Below are 23,864 nucleotides of genomic sequence, written 5' to 3'. Positions count from 1 at the left end.
GCCGGCGAGGCCCGAGCAGAGCTGGCCATCTCGGCAGATACATTCGAATGTTGGTGCATCGGTGAACGAGAGAAGGAAAGAGAGGCACCGAGAGCCGAGAGAAAGACGAGGCCGTGTCTGCGGTCGTGACTGCCCGTGACATACACGCTCACGTTATACATACATCTCTCGCCGAAGCTGCCACGGACTTTCCACGCGGCATTCGGTTACCCCGATGATCACACTACCAGCGATCATCATCCACCAACCAGCCGAGCAAACAAATTTAGCCGGGCCGGTGACGATAAAAATTATTATCGGGCTCGATCGTCGTCTTTCCCCTTGTTCAGCAAGTGTACACGAGAGACGAAAAAAAGTTATCGCTTCGTTGGTACGATACCTGTATCGTTTCGCAAATTATCAACCGTGATAGGCGGAGAAGCGTTACCATGAGAAATTACACGTCTCGTGATTAATATCGATAGGTTTGATTACAACGCGATTGTAACTGTTAATGCTTGAATGGATTACCAGAAAAATCATTTAACAGAATCCAATTTGGTCAAAAGCAACGTTTAATACCGTTCAGGATAAAATACGAAGGAACTTGTTACTCTGACCTATCTCATTTACATCGACAACTCCGTAGGTTTTTCGACGTTTAATAAGATATGCGATGGTAAGTGACGCTGGTCGTGCGATTTAATAAAGATATACGATGTAGCTTCTTTTACGATATACGAAAGATCGGCACGTAATAAGTTAAAAGTCTCGAAATTGTATCTTCGACCATGACAATGCTCCCCCCTTGTAACTCTTGATCGAATTGCATTCTTGGCGCTAGAGCTGATTCGAAACCACGCGTCACGTATTACCTTCGATGCGTTTTCTCACGCGGTCGGGAGAATGAAGCGAGGCAAAGGATTGGAAAGGTTGTAGATAATAGGCGGGATGGCAAGGTAGCAACGGAGGGAGGGGTAACAGAAGATCTTCATCTGTAACATCGCAAATTGAACGAGGATTTGCTGCGACCACGAGCTTCCACCGCAAATGAATGCATATCTCGCGGTATCGATGGTAATACACGTATCCTCTGATTTAAATTACTCGGAACTGCCAGGCTTCCTGCAATTTACAAGTCACTCGCCCAAAGTAGTATCGCGCTATACGTCTATGTAAATAACTATGAAAGCTTAAAGTTGAATCTCTGCAAACAGTTATCGACCCGTTAAATAGAAGAAGTTTATCAAATATCGGAAAAGTGGAATTAGGCGAATGAAAATGCCTATAAACGTTTCATTTATTTCGATACATTGGATGGAAATTCGATTACAAACGTCATCCGTGTTCGCGAAAATTTCAAAAGTTTTACTTCTTAAATACTGGACGCGTACGTACGTGCCCGATGAACGTCATTAACGTCCATTTACGAACAACATATTCATGGGCATCGCGCAACTGACAAACGAGTTATAAAAGCGCGTAAAAGAAGAAAGAAGAAACAAAATATACGGTTCTATCTCAAAGACACGACGTTATTCCATTCTTCTACGGCAAAGACAGAATTTTTGAACCAGGTATCAGCTGTGACGATCCATTTATCCTTCGGAAGCAACAAACTTTTATTCGAAATGCTGCATCATCATCGAATTATCAATTATCTGTTATAGTAACGAATGAATCTAAATCGCCACTTAATTAAGCTATTAAATATGAATATTGATTTCCTTCGTCTTCCGACGTTGGTCATTGAAAGAAAAGTATTCGGCTACTTTTAGTAACTCTACAAAGTCGAGTGTTTTATATCGCATACAGTTAGCTTATACGAATTGCGTAAAATCGCGATAAAACGCGTGCGTACATCGTGACACGTAGAAAAAACGTAGAGAACGCGCAAGACAGATCGATGGAAATATACGATAGCGGATAGGAGAATCGTGGTGGCTGTAACACGAAATACGTACGCTATCTTGAAGCGTGTAAGATCCTGGAGATGGAACGTAGTCCGATCTGTCGAGGGCGTGATTCCATTTCAATATCAGTCCATCTGCGGTTCTACGCAGACACCAATCTCCGTAACACTGGATTCGTCGAATATGAACTATATCTCGCTATTGTATTTTCGCAAACAGAATAAATTATCTATTCCATGAGAAACTCGATCGTAAGTCGATAATAGAAAATGTCATCTGTCATCCGAGGAGACGAACACGGAAACAAATGGAAGTGGTTGATAGAAAGGACATTTTTTGCATCTATCGACTCCCTAAGCAAAAGATAGATCCAACCCGGTTGAATGCAGCTGCAAATTTGCGCACACGGTCGAGCATCGAGATTGTGTTTCAAACTGTTTAGCAGGTGTGCTTCGGTTCGTAAAGCAAGGGTTGGGCTACCTCCACATACAGATTACACCTGGAACGAACGTCTTCGTCTATTGTTTTTTTCCTGTTCCTTCGTACCCACCCACTGCTATCAGCGTGCACACTCGTATTCTTCCTGTGTCACATGCATACGGTACAATAGGTGCACCTTTCAAAAGGTAACACCGCTAATTGGGGACGCGCTGAACATTTGTAGCAGAGAAACAGACAGACAGAAGGCGCAGTGCCTTAATTGTCACCTTCCTCTTCGAGATTGTATGGCATACCAAGCATGAAGCAATGCTTGCTCGTATGAAAACTCGCTACTAAGGATGTGAAATGGTTACGTCTACCGTGACGATGCTGGCTATATAATTAATACTTTCTACGGCAAGCTTTCGCAATAATCAACAATCTACATACGCAAGAAGCTCCTTACGGAATTCGTTTCTGTATAAATGAAGTTCTTTTTAATGGCGAAAAATGTTGAAATATTTCAAATACCAAATATAAACAATGCGACGAAACATTTCGTAATTCTTAAACGTACAAACCGTTCGTCTTTCAGAGGAAGTTAAACTTTTATTCCATCGAATATACGATCTACTGAAAAATCGTAAAAGCTCCATCGTTCGATTATCTGCAATTTTTGCTGACTCGATTCTCGATCCTCCCTTCGAACACTGGATTTTCATTTTTCTCGAAAGTTGTTTCTCGTTTTTTGAGAAGGACAACCGTGACATACAAGTTGCCGACTTATTGCCCGAGTTGTCCTCTCTTTTGTCGGGTTACATCAGCGTCAGTTTACACACTAGAATTATACCGTTGATATCGAATTCGTCTTTCCTCTTATATCAGGAACTAAAATCAAAAAATTGAGTTTTGGAACAGTTTGCTCCTCTATTTTTAATTTGATTCTACTCTGTCCGAATAAATGGAGTTTGGATAAAAGAAATTTACATCCGTGTTGAACAAGCATTTTTATCTCATTCTACCGGATACGAGTGTAGTTTGGACAATCATACTGATATTCGATTTTTTTAAAAGGCACGCATACTCGATTGAAACCGTTAAAATTTCAAACATAAAGTCGTTGAAAGAAATCGTTGTAAACTCGTGGTCCTTGTGTCGATCCGCGTCTGCCGAAGAAGCTACAGCGGAGAAGTATAAAGTATTCCTTTCGTTCTCTACTCGTTGGACAGGGAAAGAGGGTGAAGCTCGGTTGTGAGTAGCAGCGGCGAACGTAGTAGTAACGAACGGGCACGTGAGTACGTAAGAGGCTGAGTTAGGTACTAGATAGGTACGCAGGCTAACCCCGGTAGATCGGAGATCGGAGTAAAGTTGTGCAGGATAAACGACGAAAGAAGAGAGGAGAGGAGAGGAGAGGATGGCAGAGGAGTTAAAGGAAGAAGAGACCATCGAGCCGCCACCGTCGTCGTCGTCGTCGCCGCGGCGCGGCGCGTTAAGCCAGTAGGTAGAGCCTAAGTCACCGGCAACAACGAACGTTCAGAGAGCTCAGTGATTACGAGGCTGATTGGCCGCCGCGAGATGAGACGGCGGCGTCCGTCCTGTCGACCACAGCTCGTGACGGAACAAGCGCGCACAAGGTTTTTCTTATTTATTCGTATTGTGCTCGCGGCCGCACTCTTGCTTGGCTTTGCGACTGCAACCGGGATACGACTGCAAGCAAATGCGGACGCAGGGAGCTGCCGGGACGAACGACGAAACGAGACGGCGGGAAAAGAAAAGGGAAAGGAACAAAGACGAATATACCCTTAGCCAACGTATATAATTTCATATCGTGGCGACCCGGTGCGCCGCGTAGGGATAGGCGCCACGCCCACCTGTGTGTCTCTTGGGCTGGCGCCCGTCGTGTCTCCTTTCGCTTCACCGACGGTTGTTGAAGCTTCTGCCGTTTGCTGCCTCTTCTTTCTTCCTTTGCTCCATCGAGTTGCTCCTTTCTCCTCCATTTACCACCCTCGACTCTCTTTTCTCTCCCTTCCATCCCTGTTTCACCGTAGCTATCTGTCTTTCCGTTTACTTATTTTTCCTTCTTTCTCCTCTCCTTTCTCTTCATCTCTCCTTCTCCCTTCTTTTCCGTCACGGCGATATCCTCTACTCTATCCTTTGCTCTGTCAACTCCGTTCCATCATGGGTTCAAGCTTGAATCCGCTCAATTTCCGCGACAACGCCGGCGAATCTGCAAAACCGCAACGCGTGACGACCTAACTGCTTTTCGTTTGAGACCTCAGAGTTAATCGGCGAGCTCCTACGGGTGTCTCGGCTTTCTATCTTCCCTTTTGCTGCTCGGGAAGCCGCGCGCGCCGTTCCATTTCACGCGACCGGTGAAACGATCGTCCCTACGTCCGTATTTCTTTTAACTTACTTTCTCGCCAACTTTGGCGTCGTTGTACGTATGATTTGAAATTCGGGATTGCCGCATAACGAGGCTCGTTGCTGTATAAAGTGTAGCCATATTTTTACACGATGCTCGTCGTACCTTCTTCGTTCATCCTGTTGATTTATCCTGGTGTAATATAGACTCGCAGGTATACCGAAAGGTTAAGATTTAACGTAAAGATATAGCTTCAATGTGTAAGTTATAGGCGGTACTATTCTGCTAATGAACTACTTGATCAATGGGGGTGCCTTGCTGAAGAAAGCGTAAGTCATAATACCGACTGTTACTGTCTGCAAGCTATTTCATTGTAAGTAAAGTACGAGACGAGGATAAAGCGCGAAGAAAGAAGCGAAGAACAGAAAATAGAATATACATAAAGGAGAAAAATTAACACGAGTATAAAGATCAAAGAATTTTTTTAAGTATTGCAATATCATAAACAAAAGTTGTAAGATATTTGTAACAATACAAAACGAAAATGTCGAAAGATGTAGTTGTTGCTGTATCTTGCTTGTCGCAAACTTATTAAAGTAAAGAAAAATTTGTAAGTAGACGGTTTTCAAACGTTTCGTCTGTTAAGTATTTCTATTCCTATAGGGGGACAAAACAAAATCGTACGAAGAAAATTTATGAAGCAAAGACGTACTATGTACAAGCAGCCGTGCTTCTTATTATAACAAAGAATCTCCGCTGTAACGAGAACTCGACAAGAAGTAGAAGAATGCGTCTTTCTCGTTCCATTCGATCGGATATGCAGACACACGCGTACTCTGCATTGTGAAAGAATGACTTTATGTTTATTCACTTTGATAGTTCAAGGAACCCAGTGAGATGTTACAGTAAGAATTAGAAATTTCGCTCTTAACGGAAATACGGTCGAATACGTCCTATTACAAATATAATAAATAAACGATTTGTTTATAGAAGGCAAAAGCAAATTAAGATATTATCCTAATATGGCATAACATTTTAAATAAAAGTAAATTAAGAATTGAAGATCAATTTGATCACAATTTATTGCAATTATTGTTCGCCGTATACACGGCGTTCAAATATTTACATAAGTCGTAGCTCGAGATGACGCTCACGCAACTATGATCGTTACTGATAAGTAAAATCAGGTACGTTATAGTCTATATTCAGGATACGGAGGGAAACATACCGCTGTTGTTAGATCAACATACACGAAACACAAACGGAAGAAAAGAACGAAAGTAAAATTAACACATTGATATATGTAGTACTGGGAGAATCGAGCCACTCGTCTTACCACTGATTGCGTCCTCACGTACAGTTCGAATTGCCGAACAAAATTGCCCGCGCGGACAAAAAATGCAGACAAGGCTGTAAAACAAGAAGGACGAGAAAAGAAAGAAACGAAGCAAATGGAAAGGATGAAAAGAGGGCCAGTGCGCCGCCGCAATGTCGATCGAACGAGATTTGCAAAAGGAGAGACCGCAACATGCGCCAAGTTATTTATAAAGCCGTGTTGCAAATCTTGGCATGCATTATCACCGGAATCATAAAGTTGCTACGTAAAGCTTCTTACCTATGAAACAGAAATAAAATTGTCCAAACACGATCTAATTTGCATGTGAAAAAATTATTGGAACGTTACCAGCTTGTCGTCTCAGGTAGCGAACATTACATCTCCTTGTATAAATTCGTTTCATTCCCTCGAGAAAGGAGAACGAGTGTAACCGAAAAGGAAAAAAAAAAGAAAAGGGAAAAGAAAAAGAAAACAGAAAGAGTTGCACATATTGGACAGACGAGCGGGAAAAGAGCAGGTGGGGAAGATAAGGACAGGGCAGAGAAGAAGAGAAACGATAGAAGGACAAGCGTACGGCCGCAACGCCGATCACGGGACCTTTGCGAAAGGGCAGAGGCTCGCGGGGAGAAAAACGAAGCGACTATGGAGTCGTCTGCGCTGTAGAGATACCAGAGCACACACGACGAGGAAGAAGATTATTGTGTAGCGCGAGAGGGTAGGGCATGACCCTGGGCGGCCACGAAGATCGGTACCACAGCAGCCTCGCCGCCACCATCCACGTTCGTACGTCTACACACGTGCAACGCACACGTGCGCCTTCCTCAACCACCGATCCGCAAGAACGATGTAGGCTCGAACAGCATAAACCGAGCACACGCGGTCTCGTGAGAGCAAGAAAACACAATGCACCGTCACGGCTTTCTTAATCGCTCTCGATCTACTCGTTTCCTGACACAAGGAAGGATACCTATACCGAGAACTTAATTTCGACGACTTTCTTGTCAGTTCATTCTTGCGTAGCTTCTTTCGCCGAAACGGCGTTAATTTTCACACCATCTCGTAATTCTACGGAAAATTTAATACGCATCTCTATTCGTTAAGACTGCATATCACTGGTGACATTTTTGTTATCGCAATATAGCCATTTTTACGATTACAACTTCATTTATTCGAACGTAATTTTAATTAGTTCCCGATTGAACGACCTCCTGTACAAATTTCATTATTTATGCTTCATTTATGTTCACAGCTTTATCCTTGTTCAGACAAACGGCTATTGTTGAAATACGTGTTATCGTAGTTGACAGTATTGTTGAACGATCGACATGAAATTTAGCTTCGGTCGTAGACAACAAGGCTGCTATTTATTCTTTAAGAGTTTGTCCTACAATACTATAAAGGATATATGTATATTAGAAATACGTTTAACGCGGATCACCGTTCGAATTGTTTAAAAGATATACGTAAAAATACAATTAATCTCGTATCAATTTCGACATACGATGGCTACTTAAAAGGCCTGGGAATAATTTCACACGGATTGTGTAAGAACTCGATTGTTTCGCGTAGCTTGGCGAATAGCCCGTAGCCATGGGTAACACGTGGGACGGTGCGTATTCTCGAGAGCGCGTCGAATAGTGCCAGTTTACCGATCGGAGCTCGAGTCAAAGGCAACATAGCGAATGTAACTAAATCAAGCAGCATACACGGTTCGGCGGTGCAGACACAGGCGTTACGAGAGCGAACAAACACAACGCCCGTCACGTATTTCTTAATCGTTCTCGATCTATCCGTACCGTAATTTCGACACCGGTACATGTCCATTACATACGTATTTATGCATCTTATATGGACACTTACGTACAGATCATGTACGTGTTAGCGTTCTATATCCTACTCGGACTCTTGGTGTACCCAGAGCTTACCCCCTCATTCCACGGGTCAATGGCTCGATGCCTCGACTTTGCTCCGATCTGCTTCGCTCCGCTCTGCTTCGTACCACCTCTTTTCTTTCCCCCTTATGCCTCCTCCGCCGTGAGAGGCATCGTCTCCTCCCCACATACGCTGTTTCAACTCTACTTCGTTCGTTCGTGTTACTCTTGGCGAGAGCACCCTGCCGTTTCGGAGACTTCAATGCGCGACAGCTCCTCTTTTCTCGACTCTCCTCTCTCTCCTCTCTGGCACCTCTTCGCTTCCCCATTCCTCCTCCCCACCATCTGCCTTCTGCCTACTCTTTCGCCAAGCTTGTACCTTCCCCTTTTCCTCGGCCACGTATTTCCCTGGCCAACAGGTATTTTTCTACCGCCGCTTTTCCTTTCGCATGTACGTCGTGTGTGTGATAAGTGCGTTGCGATTCGATGATATAATGATTTACTGAAGCGCGTGTACGAAAGTGCCGAGAGCGTGATTATTATTGTCGGTGATTATCGACGTTGTTATTAGCTACATGGTGGAAACATTAGAGCAAAAATGTTCGAAGCCCTGTAATTCTGAATCTTTTTTGCACTGAATTTGTTCTCGCAAGGTTACATTCATAAAACGACTTCTCCCTTCTAGAAAGTTAACTCGATATATTTTTATCCGAATCGCATTTATCGATCTATTATACTTTGCTCTTGTATTTCGTCGTTATTCGCTTATTCTACCTGCCGTACATTCAATTTTTTCATATTTTTCAGAAATCAAATTTACCGATATCTTTGATACTTGATAATATCAGTATCAATCCGAGTAATGAAATACAGTAGATACTTGCACAATTGTTATATTTGTTACTTTGCTCTGTAGTCTGGTATTGTTCAGTGTCGAAACAGCGTTTAAATTAAGACGCGATACAATCATAATAGGTACGAGATAAGCCTTAAAACTGCTAACCGAAAATTACTTTTCAAACTTGAAACGTGCAACACACTGGATCGTTCCGTAGGATTATAATTTATCTCCGATTGATATAGAGTCCGCATCGATGATTATGTGCAAAAGACATTCTGACTGTCCGAAAGAACGATTTCTTAGTACATGCTTCTTCGGTAGATGATGAAACTACAACGATACACGGTGTACCAATAACATACCGACCAGATAACGTCGAGTCATTCGGAGAGGAGCGAACGTCTAAGATACCATACGTACAGCCACGGAACGTTAGGCAGCGAGCTTCGACGAATTGGAGCACGAACAGTATTGTATTCACATCCGGAGCATAGGCTTCTTTGAAACGAGCAACAACGCGTATACGGCGTTGCTCGCAAAAACGTAATTGGTAGGCACTGAAGCTGTGATTATTCGAGTAGAATTTCACGGAATGGAGCTAAATGGGTTTGAGGAACAAACAATTTACGCTGGGCAGCACCAGCTGATTGCTCATAAAGTCGTGTAAGTATAAAGTATCGGTGGATGTTTGTTCTTTACCGGACCGATGACGCGGTCGTCGTCCTCCATTCTTGATTCTTCTTTGACACGGACGTTCGTCGGATTTTGATCAGAATTTTCACGCCTTCGTTTGCCGTCAGAGAAAAAGTGCCTCGCCAAAGTCCATAGAAACGGATACTTTCATTGGGATATCCGTGCAGCTCGTAAAGAACGATGTAAGAAAGCACACGATTTTCGTTTTCTTTTGAAAGTCTATTAAGTCGATTTCCTACGAAACATTACGTAATACGTTACAATGTAAATGGAAACGTATTCTACGTCAAGATATTGGTTTTAGTAAATCAACCAAGGAAATACGGACTTTCGTGTCTGAAAGATAAATATCGCGTTTTATTGCCAGCTTCCTAGATTAAAAATTGACAAGGTGATTTAATTTTACTAATTAGTCGGCGAAAATGTTTGTTGTGAGTGGGCGAGTTCATCGAAGAACAGGGCAATAATTATTCTTCCTTACTATGTCTAATACATTCCATCGTATAATCGACGCTGGAATTTTTCATCAAAGGTAATAACTTCAAACGATTCTTTTTTTTTCTTAATTATCGTTTATTACACGTAACCACTAGTGGAAGGAATATCGAAATAACCACAAACGCAACAATAAAATCTATCTTCGGTATAAACATGCATTGGCGTACTCCTGCTTGATTGGATATAAAAACAAAGTAGAAGAAACGCCTTTATTCCGTTTATTCGATAATTACATCGGGAACACCGACGAACAATCGAAATATTAAATTCCATTAAAATATTCGCCCGCGCAGTACGCAACGAAAGGCAATCGTATTTTTACTCATGGACTGAATTACGAAACTAATAATCGATCGGAATGCGCTTCTTTCGTTCGTTTCATACAGCCAATCGTCGTACGATTTTTATTCGTGCAAATAGCATTTTGGAAGTTACATTCCACAAGCTCGTTACGTATCGATAAATAACAGCGTGTGCATAAGAAATCGATGTACGTCGATACTAGGAACGTATCTCGACCCATATAACGTGTTCGACTATCGACATTCCAGTTAGCAGAAACGTAACGTCGAGTCTGCTTCTTGGAAAGGAGAAAATAAGGAAGCTAGCAGAAAAATTCGCTACGGTTAAGCGCTAATCGCACGTGAATACGTCGAATTTTAACCGCAACTAACACGCTTACAATTAAAATACGATTTGAAGGGAGCAATTTTTTAGAACACCCTGTGTCGGGTCATTTGAAACGTTGCTTAAACGATGAGAAATTTCCCGTTGTTAATAAGAAAATATTACTTTAAACTGTCTCGCTGTGATTCACGATTGAGCGGTCGTGCGAATGTCTATGTGAAGAAAAAGAAAGAAAGGAAAAAGAAAAGAAAGAAAGAACCGTAAGTCCACCGATCAGGGACCATGGATGTCCATGGACTCCTGGCCGATTCCCATCTCCCCATGCTCCTTGGAAACAAGGAACAAACTGTAGCATCGGACAGCGAAGGCTCCCACTTGTGGGAACCATCGTGCACCATGCCGTGCTCTCTGGACCACGAAGTGAAAGGTCTGACTCGGAGTTAACTGACTGACTCGCAGTGTATTTGAAGTGTACGGCCTGTGTGCAAGGTGATGTATCTCTACCGACTCTCGTACAGGAGGGCCGCACGAGAAACGGACGCACACGCACGCAAGTCGCGAGTTGCACGATGTACGGATACACGGAGATCCGCGGTTCTATTCCAGTATGCATCGTACATTCGCCTTACATGTGTATATATGTGTGTATGTATACATATAGATGTGTATGTAGTTTACGTGCATACGTATCTATGTACATACGAGACGTTACGACCGCCATGGTAATCGGCCATAAACCGCGAAACTATCTCTACATACGCGTCGAGATGCTTGCATCTGCCATCCTGCACCTGCACTCGATCTTTGTTTATTGGAATCGTCGTGTTTTCTTGGATACCGGCAGAAGCGGAACGTAAGAAAGGAGTTTGCGCCTCTTCGTCTGCACAGTCAGGGAACAAAGCGTTTCATTGTCCTCCGCGTTAGGTTCGCGTATACGGATCGAGGCGGATCGTCGGGATTGAAAGTCGTTCGGCGGACTCGCTGGTTAGAAATTTTCATTGCTTCGATCGCTACTGTAATTTTACTCGTTCTGTGCCGGCTGCAAGTTCTGACTGTTCTGTTCGAAAGCTATACGTTGCTGGATAGAAAATCGCGTGACTCGGAAGGAATAACGTTCAGACCGGATAATTCGTACTATTTGCTTGCAAAAGAATATCGACGTTATCGGTTGCTGTCTCTAATTTCGATACTCTGTACCATAGTCAGACGTCTATCTATTAAAGTATCGACGAAAATTTACGATCATCGATGTCCTGCTTCGTCGTTTATTTTTTCTCCTATACAAATTATGCAGAAGCTCGGGGAAAAAGAGTGGACTCTATGGACAAGAACGAGGACGGTAAAGTCGAGCATCCGTCCTTCGAAAACGTCTCAACGTCTTTCCCGGCGGCCTTCATTTCGCATTTAATCCTGGAACTACCCTCGCGTATTTCGTAGTGAGCGGAGCGCAAAATACGCGAAAGACCAAAGACAACGCCCTTAGGTACTTATATACGATGTTGGTGGTAAAGATGAGACGTAAGAAGCGAGGGGGTTGGGAGTGCTCGAAGGTGGAACGAGGAGAATGGAGATGAGTATGGGGTGGGGGCTGGGTTGGCTAGGTATGTATAAGCAGAAGAAAGCGCGGGTCGATTAAAAGTAGCGAGGGTGTTTCTCCTCTCGTTACCGGAGAGCGAGCAAGCGGTAGCGGGACAGGGATGGAAAGATGGAGAAAGACGGAAAAGGATGAAAGCCGGTCGAAAGTCGAAGAAAGATGGATAGACCGGGAGAAGGTTAGCGTAAAGAAAGAAAGAGAGAAAGTGGGTAAGTGAGAAAGGGAGAGAAGTTGGAACGGCGGAAGAAGGTGGGCAGTGGTGTAAGACGAGGAGAGGGATAAAGCGAGAGAGAGAGAGAGAGAGCGAGAGTGAGGAAGAGCAAGGAAGAACAGAGGAGGAAGAAGAAAAGGGCTATAAAGCAAATGCGACGAACAGAGACAGGAATGTAGTTCTGATCCGGAGGGGTTCGTAAAACGCCGCGCCGCCTACGTTGGATCGCGAGGGGAGGACAGGGAAGAGAAGACTCAAGAATCTCAACCTTTATTTGGATTTAAGTAAGGAAAAGGGTTGTAAGATGTGTCGGATCTGGTGGATTCGGGGCCAGCCAGGACGAAGAGGAAGGGAAATTTCACGATGGCGTGGCGCATACGGAAGAAGCTCGAGGTACGTGAATGTAAATTTTATGATCAAAGTAGTGGATTAATACGGAAGCAATGCTTCTCTGCGGTTACCGGCAAAGATGTTTGTTTGTAGTTGTACGATCCTGCCGGTTTTAATACTTTTCGTTTAAACGAGACACCTCTGCGTTGTTTCTAAAAATATCCACAGATTCTTCTATAAAAACTATGTACGTGTACGTTTCGCGCTTACTATCCGACGATCTGAAAATCGACAAAATTATACGTTTCAATTCGTTGAAATTTAATCTCGCGCGAAACATGAATATTCAGATGTAAACACGCGATATTAAATCGAGATAGGTATCTGTCCGCAAACGAGCAAAACTTCGTGCGGCGAGAAACTCTCTTAATTCACGATTCTCGTTTCACCGTATCAAAAGGTATGACACGGCGTGTAGGTACGGTGGAAAAAAAAATTCGTGACCGTTCGAGCGCGGTGAAATCTGCTAGGTAAACCTAGAAGAGCAACGCTTGGAACAGAAACGATTTACTCGATGTCCAGTTTGGCCGTAAAAAAGCGAATGGCAGGGAGGAGCAACAATTCCAGAACAATAATTCGAAAAGTTCCTTCGTTTGGAACAATAATTAAAATAAACGTTTCGCGGCGCAAGTTTCGCTGGAAGAGAGGGAAGAAAAATGAATCGAGTTAAACGTGAAATACTTCCGAGCATCTGCCACTGTTGCCCGCGCTTCGTCAAACGAATCGACTGAAAAACTATGTGCGCTGAATGGGGAGAAAGGGAGGTCACGAATTTCATCTCGAAGCCTCGAATATCGGCAGCCTCGCCATCAGCTGTTTCGCAGTTTAAACTGTAATTTAACGCATCAGCAACGGAAATCGAGCTTCCAATCCTCCGTCTTCGTCCATCCTGGATAGATATACATAAATATCTCCCGAACACGAAGAAACAACGACGAGAATCGAGGGAACATTGGCGGTATATGCGTTTACCTGCTACCGAAGCATGTCTAACTTCACGAGCCGTTGCCTTCGCGATACAGGTCGCGCCAACGCACCGATTACCGATCACGGTTAATAATACCCGCTGTCTATAGCGATTAACGACTGATCAGGCGCTATTTGCGGCTCGATGGCCCAAGACAATTCAATCCGGGTTTTCGAAAAAAAGTCTCGTAACTGTCGTTGAACAACGTTCTAACGGCCGCGGCGATTCCAACATCTATAAGGAAACGTTTAAAATGCTTGACAAACGATTTAAGGCTATATGTTCAGATGGAGCAGACGGAGCGATGTCGATACAGTTCTCCTTAAACGAACATCGTTTTATCCAATTAAATCTGGCTATTTATACGCGTAGATGTATCGAAACATCGCGTTACGATTCAAAAGTATAACTGTCTATGGTCAAAAATTATCCGCTGAATATAATATACAACGATATAATAAGTGGGAAATATTCAAAAACTTTGTACACAGGTAACCGATCGATCAAATTCGTAAGGTGTTTACGCGAATCTCGTCAAATTTCTTTTTTCATAGATAACGAGCGTTACACAGGAGACAGGGAATTTTCGTTTTACTTCGATAGAGCTGGCCAGAAACTCGGGAAAGTGGGTTAACGCCGGCCTGTTTTCGTTGCAAGTCCGTACGCATTCTGCAACGGAATAAATCAGTCGGGCAGCCGAATATTTATTTTCGAGGGGAAAATTCGAGGAAAGTTTTCCTTCGTCGACCGCGGCAACTTCCGTTGCGATCCGTTGACTAGAAAGAGAGCAAATGAAATCCAACGGCGGACGAGTCAAATAAAAATCGTCCAACTGTAAGTTACACGTCCACCGAATCGAATTTACGACTTTGAAGGCTGATCGTCGACGCGTCACGCGTGTAACGTCACGTGTGTAAATTTAATCGGGGTAGTTGCTCGATCGTTAGTGCGTTCGGTTTCGTCGGTCCACGAAGGAACAATGAGACGATTGAGGATGGGAAAGGAAAGAAGAAAAGAATAAGGGACAATGCGGTGGATAATCGCTAAACAGACATATCAAACATTCGTGTAACTGTTCCGATCGACGGTGCATCATCGTGATAAATAAATTCGGTGAGTCGCCCTCGTGTACAAAGGCGCTACGCTAATTGAACACGCTTATCGGGCTTCATCGATCATCCGGCCCGAAAAATGTATTTAACCGCGTCACGAAACGCTCGTGAGACGTACAATTATACTCGGCGGCGTGTGAGTATCGTACAGACGCGCACAGGTAACCACATTCGCTCGCGTAGCATGACTTAAGAGGGCATTCACGGCCCGCCCGTGTAGTTCCTTTTAAACGAATTACAGCGATAAAGACCCCCATGGAGGTGTTTCAATGTATGCACGTATTCCGATTCCACAGTCTCTGGATGTATATCAGGACGTGTACATACACTATCGCACCTATGTATTTCGATATTTTGGTGAATTCTTAGCAAAGGTGAATTTTTGTAAATCGTGCGATAAACAAATATCCGTAATATACCCTTGAGCGATAGCGCGTAAGTGCGTAGAACATTAAGATCGAAGCGATATATATAAGAATCTGAATATGCTTGGGAAATAACGCTTCTAATATTTGAAGGTATTTTAGGTTTCTGTTAAAAGGAACCATAAAATAAACTCTTACTATATATCTCGACTTTTCGTAACGGTTCCACATACATACATACGTTGTATAGCAACGTTGCGTTCCGATAAAAACGAATAAACGTATTCTTCGCCATCTCAGAAATAGACAGTGATTCTACTTATTTGCCATTTTCTTATTTTCTATTAATGGGTTTGCGTTAGGCTCGCTTATTATAGATCTTATTCTTACCTCTAATAGAAACGTGCTGCATTCTTTATAAGAAGTTATCTTCTTATATTTTCTTACTTGTAATTTATAGATTTATTTGATAAATAATTTTGGTATTTGATTAATAATTTTTATTTGATAAACAATTAGATGAATATTTTCGGAGCTTTCAGACCGAGAAGCTCATCGTGAACCACAATGGAACGAGAGAGATTCTACGGCTGAAAATAAGTTGAAACGGCAGAATGACATTCTATATTGCGCAGCTTCGTTTTTCAAAAAAGATATTTCAAAGCCGATCGAGTTCGCGTGTCCTTCTGATCGATACCCGATGTAATAAATTTGATTACAAAGCAAATTTTATTATCGTGACTGTTCCTAGGCATAACGTAGTATCAAAGTTTGTTCACTGTCGATACATATCTATCGGCTGGTTCTCAAGATGTCAGAGTTAAAATAATAAACGTAACGGGTGACAATAAACTGTACGTAAATGAATCGTATTTGATTGGTATCGAAGGAAAAGATAAAAATCAGAAACTTTTAGGTTCTGCGAGATTGTGCTGCCCGCGGTATAGTTCTAATATTACGCAGAAAATGTCGAATCACGAATTCCTTGATTCGTGTAACGACTTTCGTGCAGCAACTGAAAAGAATCGTATCCATTGAGAGCCTTCTCTTAGGATGGAAGGGATTAGGATATTGTTCACGATAAGATAATAACTCGTTGCAGCAGATGCATTTCCACTACACGTTTCCAATGTAAGATGCATATCTGTGTAGGTACTCTTCGTTGCTATAACGTGTTATTTCGCTGGTTCGGTAGAAACTGATAGTTAATACCAGTAATACGTGCGACAATCCTGATAGTAAACACCCTGTAACATTGCATTGTGTACAGAAACTGACATAGTGGCGGTTTATAGCCATATGCATCACGGAGATATCCCCATCAAGCAAAGTACGCGCGAATTAGATCAACTTTCAAATGCTCGCTTTTTGAGAAACAAATATCGCGAAAGTTATTCTGACATTTTAATTTATCTCGTGCTAGAATATTTTCCTCACTTCGCTGGTATCGCGATTCGCAGCCCGCATGACACATATGTATGCGAGCTGTATTACGAATATACATTAACAGAATGATTAACGAACTTTGTCAATTTGTGAAGCGACCCTTTTTCACAAGTGCAATTAAATTTCCTTTTTAAAGGGAATTGTACGAGTTCTTCCGCATGAATCGATTCCTCGGGTCATTCTATAAATAAAGAATATGAGATATTCTTTCTCGAAAACTTAATAATCACTCGAACGTTCCACCATTGCATTTGCCACACACATTTACCCATTTACCCACGATCCCCTCGTCATATTTTTCACGACATCGTTTTATCGTTTTTTCTGATATAGAATTTACATGTGTAAAATTTCACTTAAAGAGAAACAAACAAAAAAGGAGGACATTTTATATCTATGCATCCAGGTACTATAATTAGTCCGTAGCCGTGATCCATTTTATTACATTTTTCATTCAGAAAGCTTGATCTATCGGTATAGATACAAGAAGCAGAGCTGACTCTGTCTGTTCCGAATATCTCTCTCTGTTCTATCGGTGCGTCTTTTTCATCCCACTCTCATTCCTCCTCTTCTATCCATTCATCGAGCAACCCTCTCCGGCCAAGAAGTATTCTCTCTCTCTTTCGCTCTTCCTCTCCCTTCTTGGATCTGATTCGATTTGTCGTACAATGCTGTTCACGATGTGATTACATGCCAAAGGTCCCTACAGATAGCTGAGCGATGGCAGAGCTTAGGCAGCGTGTAAGTTAACAAAGTACCGCGCTGTTGGCGGGCTCTTCCGTCGACGCTGAAAACGCTGACTTTCCCGGTTAGGCGTTCTACCCTCGAAACTGACTTTCGTATGGTGTTGATTCCCATTTGCGAAGGGTAGAGGCAGCGTATGCTATAGGGAACGAAGTGAAAAAGTCCGCTGAACTTTCAAGCGCCGTTGGATACGAGCTAAATCGAGGAAAAACTGAATCGATTGTTAAGCCGAAACTTTCGGTAATTAACGGAATACATAATTGGCTATTCCCGGAAGATTGCCTTCAAATTAAACCGCGAATACGATTCAACTCCAATAAAATCGCTCAAGTAGTGCTTGAACGTGTAACGCGATACGTTGTTGCTTTTAACATTTAACATTTCTTTCGGGTCGTAAAACTCTGACATGCGAACCGAAATTTCCTATTTCTTCTCGTATTTACGATCGACGACGCGTCATCTACACGGCCGTATCTACACGGCTTCTACTCTTAATATCGAGTCATTCAACATCGTTTGTTTGTCAGAGGTTTTTGGACTTTAGATTTTTCTTCAGTTTTCGTTAACGCGTAACGAAACATCTCTAAACTATCGTTTAAAACGTTTCCAGAGTTTGTACGGTGTATCGATTCTATCCTCGCAGGAATACAACTCGTTAGCAACATTCTGCAATTGAGCAGAAAAGAAAGCAAGGGACTTTTAGATTGTGTATCACGCGAGCTATTTCGCGAGCGATGCAAGGCTCTTCCCGAGATGAAATCAGTGACGGGGCAAAAGACCGAACGAACGATTATCATGTATGGATCTTAATTCGTCGTACTCGTGTGAGAACGTGTGTTTAATTTCACGAGGAGTAAATGGCAAGACCTTTTCGACCGTGACTAGCGAGAAAATTGTTTAAGTCCCATTATGTCGAGTACTATCGTTTCAGTTAGGTTTCGTTGCTAGTCGACGAATGGAAACTCGTTTTCACGTTCATTTTTATATCGAATTCGTATTTATTTACGTAGCAGGTAATAGAGACAAAGAGATAATAGAGAAAAGAGAGAAAGAAGTTCGCGTTACCAGTCGTATAAGTACAGTGACAGCATCGTCGAACATATTACGAGTCATCGAGGGATTTAGTAACCGTTACGCGAGTCGCTTCTTTCATCGAATACCGCGTCGAAGAATACTGTATGGTACCGAGCGAATCGAATCTCTGTTACTGTTCGATATATCACCTTGTCGAATTTCTTTCCAGCACTTTTGAATCCTGTGCGTTATTTTAACGTATTCATTTACAGTCTTATCGGTGTATTCGATTAATTTACAACCGCGTCGGCATCTTACCCGAGATACTATGCTCCTTGTATAAAGAATAGTAATATAGTATGAAATATACAGACTCGATCGATCGATTAATCAGGTCATTTGGAATACGATTATATTTATTTTTTTAAAATAAATGGAAATAATTGGCCCTTATTTGAATACATCGAGTCTCCGCGCTCGATGCTCTAATTCACTTCACGAATATTTGATGAGGTTTAAATCCGGCAAGTGGTCAGTTTAAAATTTCTACAACTTTCAAGGATTCTGAACTAAATGAACTGCTTAAAGGCAGGTACCGTTCTGGTATCAAAATTGGTCGATACATTTAACATTACTATGTTATTAATACAATCTTTAATTCAACATCCACTGAATAATATATATTCTAGTATCTTTATGATATTCGATACTACTTCGGTAAACTGAATCTCATGCACAAAAGGAATATTCGTAATATATCCTAACGTATTCTCGATGATTTTTCATTTCTACAATTTTAATACCCGAAGAAACAATTTCCCTACATTCTGCTAATTTAATTGCATGGCACGTAGAACGATCGATAAATTACAATTTACTATTGAAAGCAGAAGTACTGTGCGTATCTTTTGCGGTCCATCCTTTTAAGCGTCGTATTACCTCTAAACTTTCTGTCCGCAGCGTACGCCTGCTTATAATTCCTTTTTATATGAAATTCATTTTAGCTTTTTATCTACAGAAAGTTCCTTGCACGGAAAGTTTTCACTTTCGTAAAAAATTAAAATCACTTACCTTTCACATTCCGAAGAACGAAAACATTCGCGTTTTAACTCTGTAAAGCACATATCTATATCAGAGAAAGAATTACATTAGAGTGAGATATTCGATCAAGTCTTATTTTAATAATTTAAAAATTCGCAAAATTTTATGTTTCACATATAGGTAAATTACACTCTCTTCTCTTATAGCAAACTCTTTATCAGACCTGTACCATTACGTATCGTAAGGTCGTCAGCATTTAGCCTGGAGAAGGCAATATCAAACATCTATGTGAAAACACCATAAATAATCGCAAAGTCTTACGCTTTCTATCGATTCAGATAGATATCCAACGCTTTCGACTCGAGGTTACGCTTCGTGGCGAAAAAAAAAAAAGAAAAAGAAAACGTCGATACAACCTCCATTTTGCTTCGCGTTAACGGTCATTAACTCTTGCTCTCAATTTCCATTACGCGGTGGCACGGCGACACGTTCACCTCGTTTAACCCCGGCGGAGGGTTAGCGGAGGACAACTGGAAATAAAATATGAACGCCGGGCTTCCAGATGGATTTACAATGGACAAGAGACGGACCACGTTCCGAGAACTCGCAGCTAGATTGTAAAACGCGATGCGGATAAGTTCGAAGCGTTCGTAGCTCGATCTGCACGACCCGTCATCGGCGCAGAAAATTGCGCTCACGTGACGCCGGATAGCGTAACTGCATCTTGAACAGAACGTGGCGAAAGAGAGAACGAGACGAGAACAAGAGTGGTGGTGATCCACAGATGAAAAAGAAACGGGCAACGAAACAAAGCCAGGGGGCCGAGCTCTGAGAAAAGTCTTAAATCCCTGAATGAACTGGTCAAATGGTACCACGGCCGAGCGAAGAATGAATGGTTGCGCCGGCAGGTTCATTCGATTCCGAGTTCGACTTTTAGCGATCTTTCTTTCGCTTCCCTCGTCTTCGACTCCGTCGTCGTCCAATACCACCACCACCACCACCACCGCCGACGCTACTCGGATCTCCCCTAATTATGTCATAACAATTTAACCGTACGGCTCGCCCTGCTTCTTCCTCCGCAGTGCTTCCATTCTCTCCTTACGCCTTACTGCGATGTCAGGGAATCTTGTGCCGGACGGCTTTGCTTGCTAGCTACGAACTTTTCATTTTTGTGGTTTCTTTCAATGACGGAACGCAGCGTAAATGCATCGTAGCGAGCCGATCGCTTCTTTGTAATCGCGTTTCTCTGCCAACAGCGTAGCTCTGCTCGGCGAGGAAGCGAATTTGTTAGACAAACGGTGAAACCATTGGAAGCACTTCGTAAGATGAGAGTTTGTCGGGTTCGAAGATAACGAATGACTAAAAATAACGAAGAACGACGAATCGTCGAATAATTTCGATATTATTGGTCCCTTGGATTCTTTGTAATTTATACGGCGTAGAAAAGTAAGGATCTGCAATTTGAAAGGCTTATAGCGCTCACTGCGAGCGGTACAAATTGTTGATCTTATAAAAGAAATTTAATAATAGAATCGCGTTATTTTCTCCGAGAATGATTAGTATGAAATTTGAAAAATCGGAAATGACGGCACGACAAAGGTATCGATTTTAGAATCTGCGTTGATTAAGAACTTTTTTCTCCGTTTTGTAAAAGCTATAAGCTTTAAAAATGTTTTCTAGTATTCTGTATAAATGTCGATTCGAAGAACGTAAGTCACCTTGTTCCAAGTATTTCAAATTTGCAGTAGGCCACTCTCTTTGCTTTTTACGTAAAACAATCTTTAACCGATGATTTATTGTGTCGACGAGTACCACGTACCGTTTATACAAAACAATTGACAGCGAGAAACCGATCGATCAACCGTGAAAAAATTGCCGGCAGAAAATCTAGAAGGCACCCAGTTGGCCAAAAAATTTTAGGACTTGCGTCGCAAGACGCAATTTAAACTCAGTCGAACAGAACGTTCGAGAATTTTGAGAAAATATCGCGATTACCGAAAAGGAAGTCGTTATTGCAGCCTGCCTAATTCTCTTTCCTACAAATGAATGCAGCTTTCAAAATCAGAATGAGACTGGAAAATTTGTAGGATTTGTCGGATTGGAAATTAAAATTCGATCGATGATTCTCAGATTAGCTACATCTTGTTATGAAAGTTCAAAATCGATATTCGTATAAGGGTGAACGCCGTACTTATTTTTCATTAGTTCCAAGAATGTTATCGAGAAGAGAGAATAATTACAACGTACCACCGGGAAATTCATTACGATGAAATATCCAACGCATGTAATTAACTCGTATATTTCGTGTAACATGAAACGATGCGGTTTGTTCCGGTATGTGCGCAGAACTTTAAACAGGGACGTGCGGGCCAGCTGCGTGGCCAATGAAACGTAGGCGGATTCGTCGAACGAAAGACAAGAAACAACTTGGTTCTCCGCGCGTCTCTCGTCTACATCTGTATCCTGCCAGTTTTTATTCTTCGGTACATTCTCACGAGTTAACAGGCAGCAACGGTGAGCCGAATCCGTGGATTTTATCCGTCATGATTACGTACAACCGTGCAGGACACGCACAAACGCCCATACCCACAGCCCAACTGTGAAATCGCAGTCGGAGAAAAAAGGAGGAGCGCGTCGAAAGCAGGTAATTTCACACCTGTGGATATGTGAACTCTCGACGGATACGAACCGCGAACACAAAGACAGAGTAGTTTTGTTATATCCAGCAGATTCCTTCCGAATTCTATCGACAGAACCAATTACCTACGTATCGAACGCGGACCAAGTAAATCGTGTCTTTGCTAGGGTATTTCCTGTGTTCTTCCTTTGTATATTTAGGCATTAGATAAGCGGAATTTTATATTATATATACGTTGTCACAGACGTAATCGAGGATATTTCGAAGACGAAGCTCGAACGACGAAGCTTTGCAGCAGACAGGAGTAGAGTCGCTGTAAATTTTGATTTAAAAGAACAACTAGAGTGAGATGGAATTAGAAGTGCTCCGCTTCTCCTCGAGTTTGACGTGCTTAACATGATTAATCTGTTATCTAATTTAATTAATAAAAAGACGCAGGTCTGGAGTAGTTCGGAAGAAGATACGTTTTTAAAGATTTCGATACTCGTTTAAAGTGTATCTCGTCAATTTCAAAAAATTATAATTCTATGAGATCCATAATTTAACATAACGTAATGATCAAGTCAATCGTACAAAGAATATCATTAAACTTGAATAATAGTCATAATTATAACGAGGAACGTTAATTATTGGCTATCTCGTCAGAGTCTAATCTACGAAAATAGTACAAGTTTTTACGGGATTTGCTAATTTTTCACTGAAATTTAAATAGAAATAGTACAAAGGAATAGGTTTCCCTCGGATTTCCTTAACTGTTTCTTCCATCGGTCGTCGCGATACCTGGGATCCTTCGACGAGATCTCTTTTATAAATTGAATTCGGAGTCGAAACTATCGGTCGCCAGAGGTTATTGATGTAAATGTTCGAGCTGGATCCACGGGTTAGGTAAGTTGCTGGCTGAAGATCAAAGGAATAAGGAAACCAGAGCTTTTCACATTACGGGGTTAAAGGCTCAGAAAATTCGAGTCTCGTGCCGTTCACAAGTCGTGGAAAGAACTGACGTTTCCAAAGTTCTACCAAAGCGAGAAGAACGTTCGCGTTAGAAAATCTTCACAGGGACGGAACGATCGAAGCCGCAGAAAAACGGCGGCCACTTCGCTCTTACAAAAGTTTTTAATAAATACGAACGCGTTAGTAAATAGGAAATCGAAAATCTCGATAAGAGTTCCTTGCTTCTATCACGACCATGAGCGAATGCTGTACGAAACGGTAAAGCGAAGACATGGGCGTGAAATCGAAATGGGTATTCGAGCAACGAATATGACCCATGGAATTAATTAACCGCAGTTCTTCGCGATTCCTCTTGCAGAATTGGATGGTACACTCTGCGATCGAAGGAAAAATTTGCACAAAGCATCGACGACTAAGAGAAAACAAACGGGACAAAAAGTTCCGACGAGGAGAAGCAGCATTCATTCAGGAGACGTCGCGTCGGTTAGAAGAAGTAACTACCACCGCGCTCGGTCGAAGAACAGGATGGGGACGAAGGAGAAGAACAAGAACAAGAAGGAAGCCGATCGATTCTCGTAATACACTCCGGCATGGTTAGCTGCAGCGTCCTCCTCTTCTTCTGTATTTGTCGGACATGCATCAGTCTCGCATCTCGGCTTCGAGCGAGTTACGAATGAAGTTAATGTGGGGTCGTGCGAGTCAAGTGTGGGAAGCAGAGTACTCGGGATACAGCCGCGCTAGCTTCTGTTCGATCGACGGCCATCGATCGAGAAAAAAACGCGTACTCGCTGAAAAACTGACGCGCAATAAAACGATAGTCATCGCAACGCACGTGTAGAGGCGTTTCGTTG

At 42.3% G+C, this 23,864-nt stretch overlaps 1 long non-coding RNA gene across 2 annotated transcripts in view; it reads left to right on the top strand.

Annotated features, from left to right (window-relative positions):
- The window catches only part of LOC117151735, a 55,970-nt gene that overhangs the window by 10,180 nt on the left and 21,926 nt on the right, over positions 1-23,864 (top strand). Inside the window, exon 1 of one of the 2 annotated variants that reach the window (XR_004461841.1) lies at positions 10,282-12,738. The exons of the other annotated variant lie outside the window; for it this stretch is intronic. This is a non-coding gene — a long non-coding RNA (uncharacterized LOC117151735). Of the gene's footprint in view, positions 1-10,281; positions 12,739-23,864 lie in introns of those variants that run through there. 2 annotated transcript variants of the gene reach the window in all.

This window comes from Bombus impatiens, unplaced genomic scaffold (genome assembly GCF_000188095.3).
Source record: "Bombus impatiens unplaced genomic scaffold, BIMP_2.2 scf_0389, whole genome shotgun sequence".
NCBI classification, from domain to species: Eukaryota; Metazoa; Arthropoda; class Insecta; order Hymenoptera; family Apidae; genus Bombus; species Bombus impatiens.
The sequence above is the reverse complement of the archived record's forward strand: the minus strand, read 5'-3'. Positions and strand labels throughout refer to the sequence as shown.